Below are 16,253 nucleotides of genomic sequence, written 5' to 3'. Positions count from 1 at the left end.
TATACCAAATAAGGTATTGTTTTTGTAATTAAGTAATGAAATTTTTTCCTCTGGTGAAAGGGTGGTGCATTAATGGATCTTGACTCTTGTAGTAGCATGCTGGGATCAAAAGATGAACTTAACCACCACTAACAAGCCCTCCTCGACCTCAACAGTTGATAATTTAGTTATTTACTAAATTATTTACTTATATTTTTAATCTTCCAGCTGTCTCGTTTTTAAAATGGTTTACATTTTCTCTTTTTTGCCTTCTCTGGTATTACTTAATTGCATTATTTATTCCATTTTTCATTAGTCTTTTTAATCCACTTTTACTGCTTACTTTGTCCCTTCTATTATCTCTGAATTGAAACTGGCACAGGGCTTACCAGTGTAAATTTTCGACGCTCTACTCTCTCCATGACCTCTTCTTCATTTTTGTCCTCCCTCACTCTCACATGTAAGTCCTCCTCAAATGTGAATCCAAGTGACTTGCATCCTCTGGTTTCTAACATTCACCAACCAATCCCTCTGACCTCCATAAAGAAAGAACATATAAGTTCAAAACACTAAGATTACTTGTTTTTACTTTCAGTGTTTCTATAAGTATATGAGGCATTTCACTTCGTGAAGGTAAGTTCTGGCCAAAGCCATCTTATCACCTTGTCATGTTATGTGAGAGAGCATAGTAGGTTCACATATAGGGATGATAACTGTCTGGATTAGTTTTACCAGAAGTAAATGTTCACAAATTAGGTCATTAACATTATTGCCATCAGATTTGTCTTCCATATTCTTGTAAACATCTTGCCTCCTATCCCTTTTGGAAGTAGTAATACCATCAATTAATTTGATCAATTAATTTGAGAAAGACCTGGACACAAGCTTCTTTGAAGCAATTGGAATGTTTTCTCTACTTTCCATAAATGCCTGTTTTTAATTTTTTCAATTGCGACGGAAATAGGAATTTCAACAGTCCCTGTCACATAGAAAGTAAAAATTGATGCAACATATTTATCACTTGTGTAAACATCTGAAACAGTACTGTTTTTTTTTTTTTTTTTTTTTTTTTTTTTAATGTCTGGGAGATAGTGCATACTTACCGGTTCATAAAAGGGAATGACTATCATGACTAAGCAGGAAGTAAGTCTCGACATTTTTCATGTGGCTTTCAGATGGGAAAGAAGAGGGTGTTCTCCAATGGACACTAAATGCGTGTGCAGACATGGTGAGCACTGGTATAGTGCTGCAGACAGAGCAATGTGAACATCATTTTTCCCCACAAACAATGAAAACACCTTCATAACTAAAGTTTAAATAGATTTACAAAGTGTGACAGAAGTGCACAATGGTGTAACTGCTACAATACAAATATATCTTCTATAAAAGTACAAGATTGAAAACATATCACACAGCCTGAAAAAATAAGTATCCAGCCATGACCTGAAGTCATACCTGATGGCTCCGCACACCATGATGCAGGCGTAACAACACTGGGACTTCTTCCACGGTCGTCACTGTACTCACCGAAGACGATCATCCAGGATAGTGCGGAACCGCAACAACAATGCATGCCATTCATCAGCAGTCCATGCTTCCCAGCCACTGCAAATGCTACATGTGTGTTGTGGTGTTAACAGCGGCCTACACTTGGGACAATTTCCCTAGTTTGGCTGCTGGTAGTCTATGACCGATGGTGCAGGATGACAGAATGTTGTAGTGAGACTGTTGTTTTTGGATGGGAGGTGCAGATATGAAAGGGTGCAAAATACAGTGATTCTCCCTTGTCACGGTTGGACATAATCAGCTGAAACCTTGAGGACAATTGTGCTTGCACTCACATTCCCACACAGTCCGACATTGGACCACTGTCTCATCTGAATGCTCCACTAATAAAGATATTGCAGGATTCCACCAGCTGCCCTAATGGAGACCCACAGTGAGGCTCCTGATAACGTTTCACATGAGTATGCGGAATCTGTATCGTTCAATTCTTACATACCCTAGCAGGCCAGCAACAACACTAAACACGAACACCGCTAATGCACATCGGTGCTAGTTCGACCTGTAACAGAGAATTGCAATTATAGTATATTCCATTAACAGATATGCAAATGACATGTATGAAGTTACATTGACATCCTCCCATACATTTCAGATGCTACTGCATGGAAATACGAGTATCATGCTGAAAATAATGATAATATTTAGCTTGTAGTCCACTGTGGCATTTCCAATAAATACACATAACAGCATCACACAGTTTTGTGTAACTTGCAGCAGTGTGTGACTATCAAAAGTGATAAGCATCCTCATTGTTATGTTACTAATAAATATTAACAAACACTGTTGATTACTGCGCACAGGTCTTATCCTTAGCTTCTGATGACAAAACACCCTATTGTATTTTTTTTTCTTCATAAAAACACAAAATTCAGTAACTGACTAAATGAGGAAATGTTCACTTAATTACTGTGGTCTGTTTCCGGATTGGTTGCTCAGTTGTGGTAGCTCTCCTCTTTCTGTGAGTATGATAAAAATATTGGTCTACTATCCAAATCTGTCTTCCATTCATGTAACTTTTTATTATTCGCATTTAATGCACATTTTATTCTAGGCATAATATTTAAGGAAATATTCCTAGTTTTAATGAATCAGTGTGCCTAAAATGTATCAAAATTTTGAATTGCCTCAGTATGGCAGTCTTCCTGAAAGCACAACTAACATGCACATTGTTTTAACACACTCAGAATTGGTCTAATTGAGTATTGTAGTTATGTTACCCTTTGCCCATATTATCTGCTGAATATAATACCATGAATTTCAATTGTTTCTGCAACTTTTATCATACTTCTACATAAAATGTAACTGTCATATCACCATATTATCCAAACAGATGGCCACTATTATATTTCAGGATATTTGGAAATGTGTGGTGGCATGGTTGTAAATTATGTAATTCATTTTCTGTCAGTCTGAGCTTATTACTTCAACAGGAATTTTATTGCTAATTCTAAGAGAAAGCAGTTTACTACATTAAATGTGGTTACTCATGCCTTGTCCATAGCATTTGACAACTTACATGTGACATGACATCTGTGCAAAACGGTGACCAGTGCTGCCAGTCCTCATTACCTTAGACTCTGCATATGCTTCAGTAACCATTGTGTGATGAGAAAATGTGTCACAGGGAATGGGATCTTGACTTCACTGCCCAGAATGGTACAAACCTGTATAAACTTTGTCTCAAGGGTTCAGGTGGTAGCACTAACACACAAGCCCTATAACACAAGACAGCAGTTCAGCCCCCCTAAACACAAAAATGGTTCAAATGGCTCTGAGCACTATGGGACTTAACATCTTAGGTCATCAGTCCCCTAGAACTTAGAACTACTTAAACCTAACTAACCTAAGGACATCACACACATCCATGCCTGAGGCAGGATTCGAACCTGCGACCGCAGCGATCACGCGGTTCCAGACTGAAGCACCTAGAACTGCACGGCCACACCGGCCGGCCCCTAAACACATGCAAGCAAAAATAATACACGGTAACAGTAACAGAACAAAGTGTCGGCTTGTGGGTAAGGAAAGGTGGTATGTCAGAAAAGTTCTTACCTATATTGTGCAGAATAGTAGGTACTCTGTAGTCACTAAAATAGCTGAGAAATGGGTCTATACTATTGGAAACAGGCATATTACATTAGGTTACACTGTTGCAGAATGTTTAAGAAATAGGAAATGAGTAGACATCTAGGGATGTAGTCATCCATGAAACACAGGAAGTATTGACACTGAGTGTGTCACAAATTATGTGAAAAATTATGAAAAAGATTAATAGTTAGCAGAAGATGGCAGTATCTGCCCTAATTTTTGATACACATGTCCTTCCAAATGCATTAAGAAGATTAAAAGAACAGCCACATCTACAATGCCCATTTAGTGGTTTTGAGTGACAGTATTTTGCACACACTTGGCTATCAAACAGGGTCAAGAAATTGTCGAAACTGTTACTAAAATTGGCTCAAGTCCAGTTCCACATCACATTAATTCTGGTGGAAGCCATACTGTATGGAGTTAGGATTTTCCATTTTCCTTGGAGGAGGAGGAGGAGGAGGAGGAGGAGGAGGAGATCCAGAAATTTTAAGTAGTCAGCAGCACAACTTTCCAAAGTCATTCATGGGTATAGTGAAGAATATGACACACCAAGTTAGCATCTCAACAGACACACAGAAGAGTGATTCAAATATTAATACCTTCATTTAGTAATGCACCTGCCATAGATTACATAGTCTTCACTGAACAGCCAACAAAGCTACCCCATATCATTAGTGTACAGCAGGTCCAGTGTACCTATCCAGCAGGTGACAACAAATTGATTAGTGTGTCTGTGATGGTTAACCCTCAATGTCACCAAGAGCTAAATGTGAGGTGTGGATAGAAAGCCATTTGGCCAACCAACCATAATTTTAATCCGATAAGTCAGATGAGCTGGCTACAGATGCTTTGTTGTTGTTGTTGTGGTCTTCAGTTTAAAGACAGGTTTGATGCAGCTTTCCATGCTAATCTATCCTATGCAGCCCCCTTCATTTCTGCATAGCTACTGCAGCCTACATCCATTTGAACCTGCTTACTGCAATCAAACTTTTGTCTTACACCTTCCACCACCCCTCTTCTCTTCACTAACAAACTGACAATTCCTTGATGCCTTAGGCTGTGTCCAATCAATTGAGCACTTCTTTTAGTCAAGTTTTATCATAACACTTTTCTCTCCAATTTACCTCTTCATCTGACCTACTGCCTATCTTGACCAGTCTTCTGTAGTGCCACAGCCTCCTCTTATTGTCTGAACTGTTTATCATCCATGTTTCACTTTCGCAGGAATACACTTCAAATACATTCAGAAAACAATTGTTAACACTTATTCCTAATCCAATTCCTTACGCATAATCCGATTTAATTTGACTACACTTCATTATCCTTATTTTATTTTTGTTGATGCCAAATTCTCATCTCATACCTCTTTCCAAGATACCTGTTCTGTTTAAATGATCTAATTCCCTTCTTGATTGACGGAATTACAATGTCATTGACAAATCTTGAAGTTTTTATTTCCTCTCCCTAAACTTTAATTCCATTTCCAAATATTCTCCCTAGTTACCTTTACTGCTTCCCAAATGTACTGTTTGAATAATATCAGGGATAGGCTACAATTATGTCTTGCTCCCATCTCAACTACTGCTTCCCTTTCATGCCCCTAGTCTTATAACTGCAGTCTGGTTTCTGTACAAGTTGTAGATAACCTTTCACTCATTGTATTTTATCTCTGCTGCCTTCAGAATTTCAAAGTGTGTATTCCAGCAAACATTGTCAAAAGCTTTCTCTAAATCTGCTAATGCTATAAATGTAGGTTTGCCATTCTTCGAGGATAATTCATACAGTCAGTACTGCCAGATGTTTTCCTACATTTCTCTAGAAATCAGGCTGATCTACCTCAAAGCCAGTTTCTACTAGTCCTGTGAATAATATGTATCACTATTTTTCAACAATGACTTGTTAACTAACGATTCATTTGTGTTAACAATTGCCTTTTTTGAAACTGGAATTATTACATTCTCCTGAGGTCAGAGTATTTCATCTGTCTCAAATCTTGCATGGCAGGTGGAATAGTTTGCTCAAGATACATTCTCCCAAGGATCTCAGTAATTCTGAGAGAATGTGTTCTACTTCAAGTGTCTTATTTTGACTTGGGTCTTTCAGTGCTGTATCAAAGTTTGCTTGCTGTGTCTTATCTCCCATCTCATGTTCATTTACTTCATCAATGTTGTTTCTTCTCTTTGTGTAACCCTTCTATATATTCATTTCACCTTTTCCTGATTTGCTTAATTCTGGCTTGCCATCTGAGCTCTTGATATTCATGCAGTTGCTTCTCTTTCCCAAATTGTTCCTTTAATTTTCCTATATGCAGTATCAGTCTTTCTCATAGTCACGTGTGCTTGGTGCTTCTACAGGTGTGTGTGTGTGTGTGTGTGTGTGTGTGTGTGTGTGTGTGTTTCTTCCTCTCTAGCCATTTTGCACTTTGTCAGTATCATTTTTTCATGTGACTTTATTCTCTTCATCTGCATTTTTATGTTTTCCTCTTTTTGTCAAATTCAGTATCTGATGGGTTACCAAAGGATTTCAACTGTGTCTCTTCTATTTGATACTCTGCTGCCTTTACTATTTCATCTCTCAAAGCTCACCATTAATCTTCTATTGTATTCCTGACACACACACACACACACACACACACACACACACACACACACACACACACACACACACAAAACTAAAACAGCTCCCATGAAATTTTAATTGGTTCAAAAGCCATTTAAAGGAAATGAAACTCCTGGTGCAAGGAAGAATATTGTGTTTGAGTTTGCAGGAAACACAATGTAAATGTGCTAGCACACCTGTACAAAGAGGTAATACCCTTCACAGGCAGGACTGAGTGAAGTGGTGTAGTGTTTGCATTCAGGAGGAGCGAATTTCAAATCCCAATTTTCCAAAAATTGGGTGAGGCAAATGCAGGGACAGTTTCCATGAAAAAAGTACAGGTAATTTCCTTCCCTGCTGTATCCAATCTTTTGCTCAATCTATAATGTCCTCGTTATTGACTGGACTTTAAAACTTTAACTTTTCTGCAGGAGACATCACTTTACTGGGAAGAAGGCTAAAAATGAAGTTATTGTTTGTGATAAATATAAATCTTCAGCTGTTGCTTCTGGTTAGACTTCTAAGTAGTTGCTGCTCTAGTTCACACACTACGAAAGTTCACAATACTATTTACCGTACAGTTGCAAAAAGCTTTTATGTTATGACACCCCTTCTACTCTGCAGTTCACACTTTCAACATCCTATGAAGCTCATTACCTACTTGCCTAAGGAGTCATGTTGTATAGGACTTCACGTCTGATGAGCTGTATATAATAAACAATAGCAGCCTCTTGCAGTTCAGAATCTGCTGCCATACACCTTTAAAGCTGATCTCCAGCCTTGTAAATTCTGTTCACTGGGAAGTAACTCAGTCATTCCCGTGACCAGTTAACACTCTGGGCCCATCTACTACACAGAGCAGTCCTGGAATGGAAGCCACCATGAAAGGTGACCAACAGAGCAAACTTGGTGCTGTACATCCAATTGTCTATTTTCCAGCATCAAGACAGCAACCCAGACTGGGTCGATCATATCACTGATTTATCCAGCATTCCCTCACCTCAAAAAAGTACTGGTTCCCAGAGGAAACAGCTTGAACATAGTTGGAGAAAAAAAAAACTGCCATTCTGTCATAAAAGCCAAGTAGCATGGCAACAGTTTAAGTGGCAATCAACTGAAGATAATCTTGCAGCCTTTAAGGTTGAGAGAGTCATCAATGTCCACTAAATAATCAGACAGGGGTAATGACAAATGTTCATAGACTATCAACCATTATAGCAACCATACCTCAAATTTTTAATTCAACTATTGGTAATCAATCACCTTCGGAAAGACTGCAATTGGTTTACAGTCTTTCACTGTCGATGCAAAACATACTGATGCTGTTGGCAAAAAAATTGATGAGGATTGGTATGTGACTTACTGTGAGACAAGAGATTATTATTTGGCTTACAAAAAGATTGCAGTTTACTCAGTTCTGCATGAAGAACTATTCCTGACAGTCTCCACAATTTGGATGAAGCCCAAAAACAGGATCATGTCAATTATAAGTAAATACACAAAAAAATTGACTCAGGAATTACTGTGTGTGTGTGTGTGTGTGTGTGTGTGTGTGTGTGTGTGAGAGAGAGAGAGAGAGAGAGAGAGAGAGAGAGAGAGAGAGAGAGGTGGGGGGGTGGGGGGATGGGGGGGAGGCGTGTGTTGAGCAACATATCTGGAGAAAAATTTTGGATACATTTGTTTTAGCAGGAAAAGCAGCAGCTATCAATTGTTTTGGATGTTCCAAGATGAACTGAAATAAAAAAAAAAGTGGTTTGTTCACTAAGCACTTCCAAGGAAATGATCACTTGTTTGTTTGGTTACATTGGACATGTTGCAACCATTGCTTTAAGTGACTGAATAGTACACAAAATAATGTCCATGGTAAGGACACTGAAGAAAATTTCAGGACGGTGGTGGTTAAATCACTGTCCAATCACCCAGATTTTGGTTTATGATGGTGTGTCTAAATCCTTTATGGTAAATGTGGCATGGTTCCTCTGAAAATAACAGCTGAAAAGCTTGCCCAATCCCTTATGAGCTTGTGGTCAATGGGATGGGAAACTCTCATACTCATTTATGGCAAGGAGTGTAGTGCAGTGCAGTGCAGTGCAGTGCAGTACTCTCCTTCTTCATGGATTATTTTGTAATATTGTCTCTTTGCCAACCAGCTAAACATTTTTTGATTAATTTTCCTTTTATTTCTACATGCATATTACCATATAAAATAGAATGAAAATTACAAATTGTGTTTTTGTGACAAATACTAGTTAGGAATCAGATGTTTCAATTTGTTCTTATTCCTTTGTAGTGTTTCTGATAGCACAATGCTCTTTCCAGCACGGCAAAAAAAGCCATAAAATAGCGAACCACAAAACAAGAATGTCAACCAACACATTATCTGAGCTGCTGCAAAATAAGGGCAGCCCGACAATAAAATTGCAAAGGTTTCTTTGGCACCTTAAATTTATCTTATGTTTTCAGAATTCTTACAGAGTTGTCAATTCTATTTTGACAATTCACCTAATTGACTAGAAGAATGTTACAGGAACTTTCACAGTAACATGTGAGTAAATTTCAGCAAAACCACCTACCTGTTTACTGTTGTATTAAAGAGCTATGCAGCAGCAAATACATTAAGGGCACCTCAGTTTCTAATAAAATATATCATCAATACAAAATATGTGACATGAACCAAAACAAGAAATTCACTTTTTTGATATTTAAAAGGTGCACCAAAAATTTAACAGCCTTTTACCAATGGCAAGGATTTATAAATGCAAAATACCCCAAGTTGCACTGCAGCTCAGAATCCACTTTACAGTAGGTCCTTCTATAACTGTCAGGGGTAGCCAGTTCAAAGGGTACAGAAAAACAAGAGTATACTGTCACCAACTGGACCATGCCTAGAGAAGCACTAGGATGCCCAAATCAACCTATTGGTTGAAGACAACTCTAGTTTAACATCACAGATGACTAGTTTGTGAAAAGACCATTTCTAAAGGGTCCTGCTGTTTTGAATATGGGGTCTTGTTTTAAACAAATTGAAACAGTTTATTGCTTTACATTAAGAGTCAATACACTTGTAAACAATATCTTTTAATAAAAAGCAGGCAAATTTTGTTCAAACAATATGATAAGCACACACACAAATTCTCTAGAAACACCAATATCCATGTTCATCAAAATATATGTTGGCAAATTCAAACAAGAACACAAATGGTATTCTCTACTTGAGAACTTCATTGCTTACAGCCTGGTACAAGGTAATTATCTTCTTTTGTAGTAGGCAGACATCAGTTTCTTGCATTAATACAATAAGAAATAATATTTCTTTCACCTCCACTATAGTAGAAAAAGAAGTCATGAAGACATTCTAACATCACACTGTTCCAATAGGCATAGCATTAATAACAGTGTTCCACTTTGCTTTCTCCCACTCACTCAAAAAAAATTGCACGAAGTTATATATTAAAATTAATAAATACTACTTATATAAAAAAGATTTTCCACTATTTTTAATAAGTACTGCCTGACTGCCAAATGCATTCGGATGTTATATCGTCCATCAGGCTTTGTAACTAGACTCACACAGTGAAGATCATTTCCAACAGATGGCAAAACAGTTTTATGTATACAAACGGATGTTTAAAATCCTACCTCTTTTACACAGTTACACTGCAATGAAACAGATACTATGTCACTGTCTGCAAAATTCTCTATTCCGAAATATGTAATGTCCAAAAATCTTCAAAACCACTACATATTAAATTTAGAAGTATACAAATATATACATAAAAAAATAAGTAGTTCTTATTGAAATTATATCAATAATATGACCTAACTACACACATTAATATTTTCAGAATGCCAGTATTGATTATAGCTAATCAGATTGCATTCATAATTCATAACTGGCAAGTAACACATAATATGAGGAACCAAAGTGGTGAAGCAAATAAAACATACAAACTGTATTACATAATATTATGATCCAAATTCATGCCACTATATAGCAGTCTAATCAATTTCTTGTGCCATGTAACATTGCAAGAAAATGTGAATGAGTCACAATATAGTGGGAACACCACTATTTACACATCCTTATTACAATTTTTTTTAAATGTTATCTAATTAGTTAACCACTAATATCTCTAGAAATATATGACCACAGAAAAGTGTCATAATATGGACGGCACTGACAAATTTCAACCATTTTACTAAAACTAAAGCTCATTTGTAAGGAAGCTTTGAATAGTTTGGTAATTAAAATACAATTTCATAATACAGTAAATCAAATACAACAACTTCATCAAAATAAATTTTACCGACAGTAATTTTTGTACTGAATAAAAAGTAGTTTACAAAATTCTGTTCAAAGTAAGTTTCATCACAAAAGTTTTTTAAACCAAAAATGAGTAATGTGTAAAGTAGTTACGTTACAAGCCCAGCATACTTAGTGTAGGACCCACAACATAGAAAGGAAAACAGAAACATCTATACCTTAAGGACCTATAGATACCTTAACACACTGTGTCTAAATTCCATATAACTTAACAAATTAGGAGCAAATATGTAACTTGCTTACCCCACGTGATTTCCTTAGCTATGTGCATCAGTATTCACACTTAAAACGTTATTATAAGAAAGCAATTAACTCTCATTATGATCACTCTCTTTGTTGACATGACATTTGTTTCATCAATATTTCTTGCTCCTTTAAAACACCACTAAAAAAGTAATCTAGTCAGAGATATTTTATTAGTCAAAATGCAAAATGAAGAGACAAACTATTAATTATGTTCAACCATACACTTCATCAAAATAAAACATTCAACAATATCAACTGTAGTTGTTATAGTTCTCATTACAATAATATGAGTAAAAAAACTCTAGGAAGGTTTTACAATGCAGTCTATATTAGGAGCACACACTTCATTGATCAGCTGTCTTCAAATGGAGTTTTGTGATCAAAGTTGTGCTACTCAATACTTTCGATGTATAATACAACAGCACTTTGGTCATTACTTAAGTAAGTAAAAACTATTTTCAGAATGTAAGCTTTCTGAACAGAATTTTAAGGGACAGTCAGAGTCACATTGTTTTTTTTTTTTATGTCAGCTTCCTATAACAGATAAATTTTGAATGACTACAACACAGTGCTTTAATAGAGAAAAAGAAAATACAGAGAAAAGAATGGCAGGTGTTCAAAAACACTTTGTTTTGAACTAAAAAGGTTATTAAGATATAGGTAGTGTATTAGAAATTATAAATGTATTCAGGTAATTCTCACTTATTCCCTTGTTTACATTTCATATATGCTTTTCAGCAATGCAGTCTGCTGATATTTTATCAGTGTTGTTGAGAACAAGAGAGGCATACAATTAATGACACACAGGTTCACAACATGTTCCTCTTATTAGAATACAAATTTATGGGCTTAAGCTTTAGAGAAAAACAGACTGTGGGGAACATCCTGCAAACTTATTAGAAAATTTTTGAAAAATTAAAACAATGTTGATTAGATTGTACTGATTTACTGAATTCAAAGCATGTGGAACCAAAACATGTCTGAGATCAAAGAAAATGTGGAAAAAATTTCAAGTTCTAACTACCACTGAGTGACTTAAGCATTGTTCTAATAAAATCTGTGTGGAAATCAAAGTGTATTTCAAATCATAATGGATTTTTAAAATTATTTTGCAGCAGTGATTTCAACTCCAAGAAAACAATACTGCAGGATGCAGCAAAGTTGGTACAGATAAATCAGAAACTGTTGTACTATGCTGGTAAGCTTATCACCAGCTGTACAGATGGGAAAAATTAAACACTTACCATGTATTTACATTGTGATGTTCAATAAAAAGGCAATAATAAACAAGGAAGATCAATGCTATTATTTTAAGTGGGAAAGGATTCAAAATGTACTCATATAAAATTCCTTTTTGGAGAGTAGTCTGCTGATTCTTACAGTACTGAATTAAACAGTAATAATGCAAGGTTCCCATGCAATTTTAGTAATTCTGAAATATGAGATTGTAAATGAGAACACTAATGATGTTGCTGTAAGGAGATGAGTGAACATTGGGAGTATTTAGCAGCCTCATCAGTGCTTGAATAAATGGTTAAGTGCCTTCCATGCTGAAAAGTAACTAAAGGAATTTTATAGTTTTCTCTATTTATTTACAAAATACCAATAATACATCTGGACAGTTTTAGTGAATCTGTCAACATGTCACCTGATAACAGCTTATGAGATTTGAGCAAAATCTTAAAATTATGTTACTTTTGTTTTGACAGGATGACTTTGTTTTTAGGATACAAAAATCGATAAAATGAGATAATGACAGCAAACTTGTGCAAGAATGCAATCAAACTAACACCAAATTTTTTTAAAAAAGAGGTAGAATCATAATAGAATAATATTAAGTGTCAAAATGACAACACATTATTCATCTTTTATTGGAAATCATCATTGGATGTTTATAGAAGTTCCAAATTTTATGGTACTACTTTTCAGTGGAAGGTGTTTCAGAATATGCATCTTGTTTCAACACAGTTAAAGAACCTGCAGAACACTTTGATAAGACTTGTATTTTTTAGATAACACTAATGTTAGGATGAATTACAGTTGCATATGCAAATAAGCTGCCCTACTACAGTGGCTAAAACACCATCTCTCTCTTCCATCTTGCTGCATAATCTCATTCCTCCATCCCCACTTTTTATCTCTACCAATTATATACAATATAGTCTTAGTCTTGACAACTAACTTGTTTCAGAAATTTGCAGCTATGTAAGCCAACTGCACTGAAATAGAAGAAGAAGAAGAAGAAGAAGAAGAAGAAAGTACCTGTACATTGAGTTTTTAGCAACTAGTGGAATACCTAAGCGAATCAGTGTAACAGCTTTGCAAAGCAATTATAAAATTATATTGCGTGATGTTTTCTTATATTTTCTTGGCTTGGAGTTCAATACTTACTGACAGTGACTTTTTGATACAACTGCTGACATTCATCACTAAAGATTTTCTAAACCCTCAGTAGATGGAAGAGACAGAGAGAAAATGTTAAACCACTTTGCAAGTCTTCTGTTTAGACTCATTTATATTATTAGATTACATACAGGGATTTTATAACATTAGATAAAAGAATTTTGCATCGATTTGTATGTTAACTGAAATTATTGTAAATGATATTATAGACATTACTTATTTGGGTTTGACAATTATACAGAAAATGCTTGGAATTTATGATCCAAAATGTTTTTCCCTCAGTTCTGAGATCTGACGATACATAGGAATTATAAAGACCATTTATTTTTATGACCAGTTACAAACCATTGTAGAGAGTGAACCTGTCCACCGAGACTCAAATATGTGCATGTGGGTTTCTTGACTAAATGAATGAAACTTCTGAATAGATTTTAAAATCACTTTCTATCTTAATTGATTATGAAATAAAGATCTAAAATTTTAAAAAAATTTCCACAATTAAACCATTGCATTCGCAGAAATGTTTGGGCTACAAATAGCTATGGAGACAGGGGTGTAACACACAACTGCAGAAAAGAAAATATTTTAGTGGCAAAAATACCAACAGAAAAGCAAGAAACTAAAGTAAATTATTTTGACCTCTAGCACCCTGTAACGTGTATGCAAATCATACGATATAATGTTGCAGTTTTACACATCCAACATTATTCTGGTTGCAAACTACATCCAATGTTAAAAATATTACAAAATACATTTTACTGATTATACCACTGACACTTAATGTACAATGAGGTAGATACATTCGGCTTAGAAGCAAATAGATTAAATACGTTATGCCACCAATTTCAATATGCTTATTATACTTCAGTAAATGACTTACAGTGACATTTTTACAAAAGATATATACCATGGTACAATTTCAATTTCACTGAATAGTGTGTGTGTGTGTGTGTGTGTGTGTGTGTGTGTGTACGGGGGTGGGAGTGGGGGGGGGGGGGGGGTGCACGCATGCAAAATGGTTTAAATGGCTCTGAGCACTATGGGACTTAACTTCTGAGGTCATCAGTCCCCTAGAACTTAGAACTAATTACACCTAACTAACCTAAGGACATCACACATATCCCTGCCCGAGGCAGGATTAGAACTTGCAACCGTAGTGGTCGCTCGGTTCCAGACTGTAGCGCCTAGAACTGCTCGGACACCCCGACTGGCGGTGCACACATGCATTACACAACAATCTGTCCTCTGGGATATTCAAACACATTTGTGTGTGTGTGTGTGTGTGTGTGTGTGTGTGTGTGTGTGTAAAGCTGTTTACTTTAAACCAGGCATCAGTTCAGTACTATCATGAGCTAAAGATGCTGCTTCTTTTGGATACTATACGGTTATTTCAAGCACTAAGTATAATCAATTTTTGGATGTCATCAGTGCTTAAGAGACGGTAAGGCATAACATTTTGAGAGCCCTGCTATGAATTAAAAGCTATTAACTACTTCATTCAACTAGCTGACTTTCACACCAACATCCCCACATTTTCTCTAGACTTCTGCATTACATCAACTTTTAAGTACGACACATTACATATTAAAACTGAAAGATGAACAACGACTGGAAGGGAAAGGGAGATGCCTTAAAATTGAAAAATTTGGTGGGATTGTTATCAGATGAAAAGAATCAGATAATGTGCACTACCTTGCAGAATGTTTCCTAATGTAGCAAGCTATCATTTGCATCTACATTAAGTTGCCAACAAAATTTTAGTACTGACTTGCTACTAAAAATTCCACAGATTACATTACATCAGTATCACTTAAGACCATTTATATTTGAGCTATATCCTTATCAATTGAGTATTTTGCTTTTTTTGCACTGCACCTGCTACTGATTTTAAGAGATTTATTTTTCCTTCATTCCTTTCACAATTATTTTAAGTGCTTCCACTTTCTTAATCTCTCTATCTAATCCAATTTTTTTTTCTGCGCGCGCGCACACACACACACACACACACACACACACACACACACTCTATATGTCTGTTTCGTATTTTTAACAGTGCTAGTAAAGCTATAAGATTAAACTCACACTGAATCCTCTGTTGGAAAGATATGAGATGTTACCTCAGTGGACTGGTGATACTAATGATGAAAAACAAACACATACACCCCCCCCCCCGCCCTCCCCCCCCCCCCACACATACATATGCTTATGCACACACTGAAGACATCTGAAAGAAACAAAATACCTGTGGAATCATCTCATTAAATCATTTAGGGGAAAACTTTTTTCAACCAATACCTCCTCCTTAGACAGAGGAGAGGCTTCATCAAGGTGAGGAAGAAACGGTTCAATTTCCTGGAATTATTTAAACAAACTACATAAAACGTGTACCTAAATGGCCCACTAATTTTAAGTCCAGCATTTTATTGCCTATTCATCCAGTTTCGTCATATCGGAAAAGTGGGAATGCATTATTTATGCTATACGCTGTATTAATATGATTATTATGAGAACTGTGTCATTATAGTTTTAGTTTGCCCTACATAAATGTTCATCAGTAAAGAACATCACACAATAGTCTTTCCTTGCCTGTGTTACACACACCAAGTTCTAATCCCTCTTTCCCTTCCACTGTGTGAGAACTCTTCCAATACGACTGCTGTTTTTTTAACTATCTTCCAATGCAAGGATGCCTGAAGTTAATGTAATGTCAGCCTGTACACTGACTATACAAAGTTTTACATTAAAAAACTCTGCAGTTTGATATTCCGAGATGTTTTTACCTCTTCTCTTCTTAAACCAATTGTTTACACTTCTAGCACTCTCTCTTTCTTGTTTTCTTGTAAAATGTTTACTGATGATTCTCCTCATACATGCCCTTCTTATTGTCTCTTCATTCCACATCTTATAAATTTATTTTGAAACATTCCTTCTACAACTCCACATTTAAATTTTTTCAGGACTGTCTCTGACTTTCACAATAGACATGTTCAAACGTCATAGAGAGAGATGAATGATTTTAATGTTGTCTGAAAATGTAGTATATTTG

This window comes from Schistocerca nitens, chromosome 3 (genome assembly GCF_023898315.1).
Source record: "Schistocerca nitens isolate TAMUIC-IGC-003100 chromosome 3, iqSchNite1.1, whole genome shotgun sequence".
Classification (NCBI taxonomy): Eukaryota; Metazoa; Arthropoda; class Insecta; order Orthoptera; family Acrididae; genus Schistocerca; species Schistocerca nitens.
The sequence above is the reverse complement of the archived record's forward strand: the minus strand, read 5'-3'. Positions refer to the sequence as shown.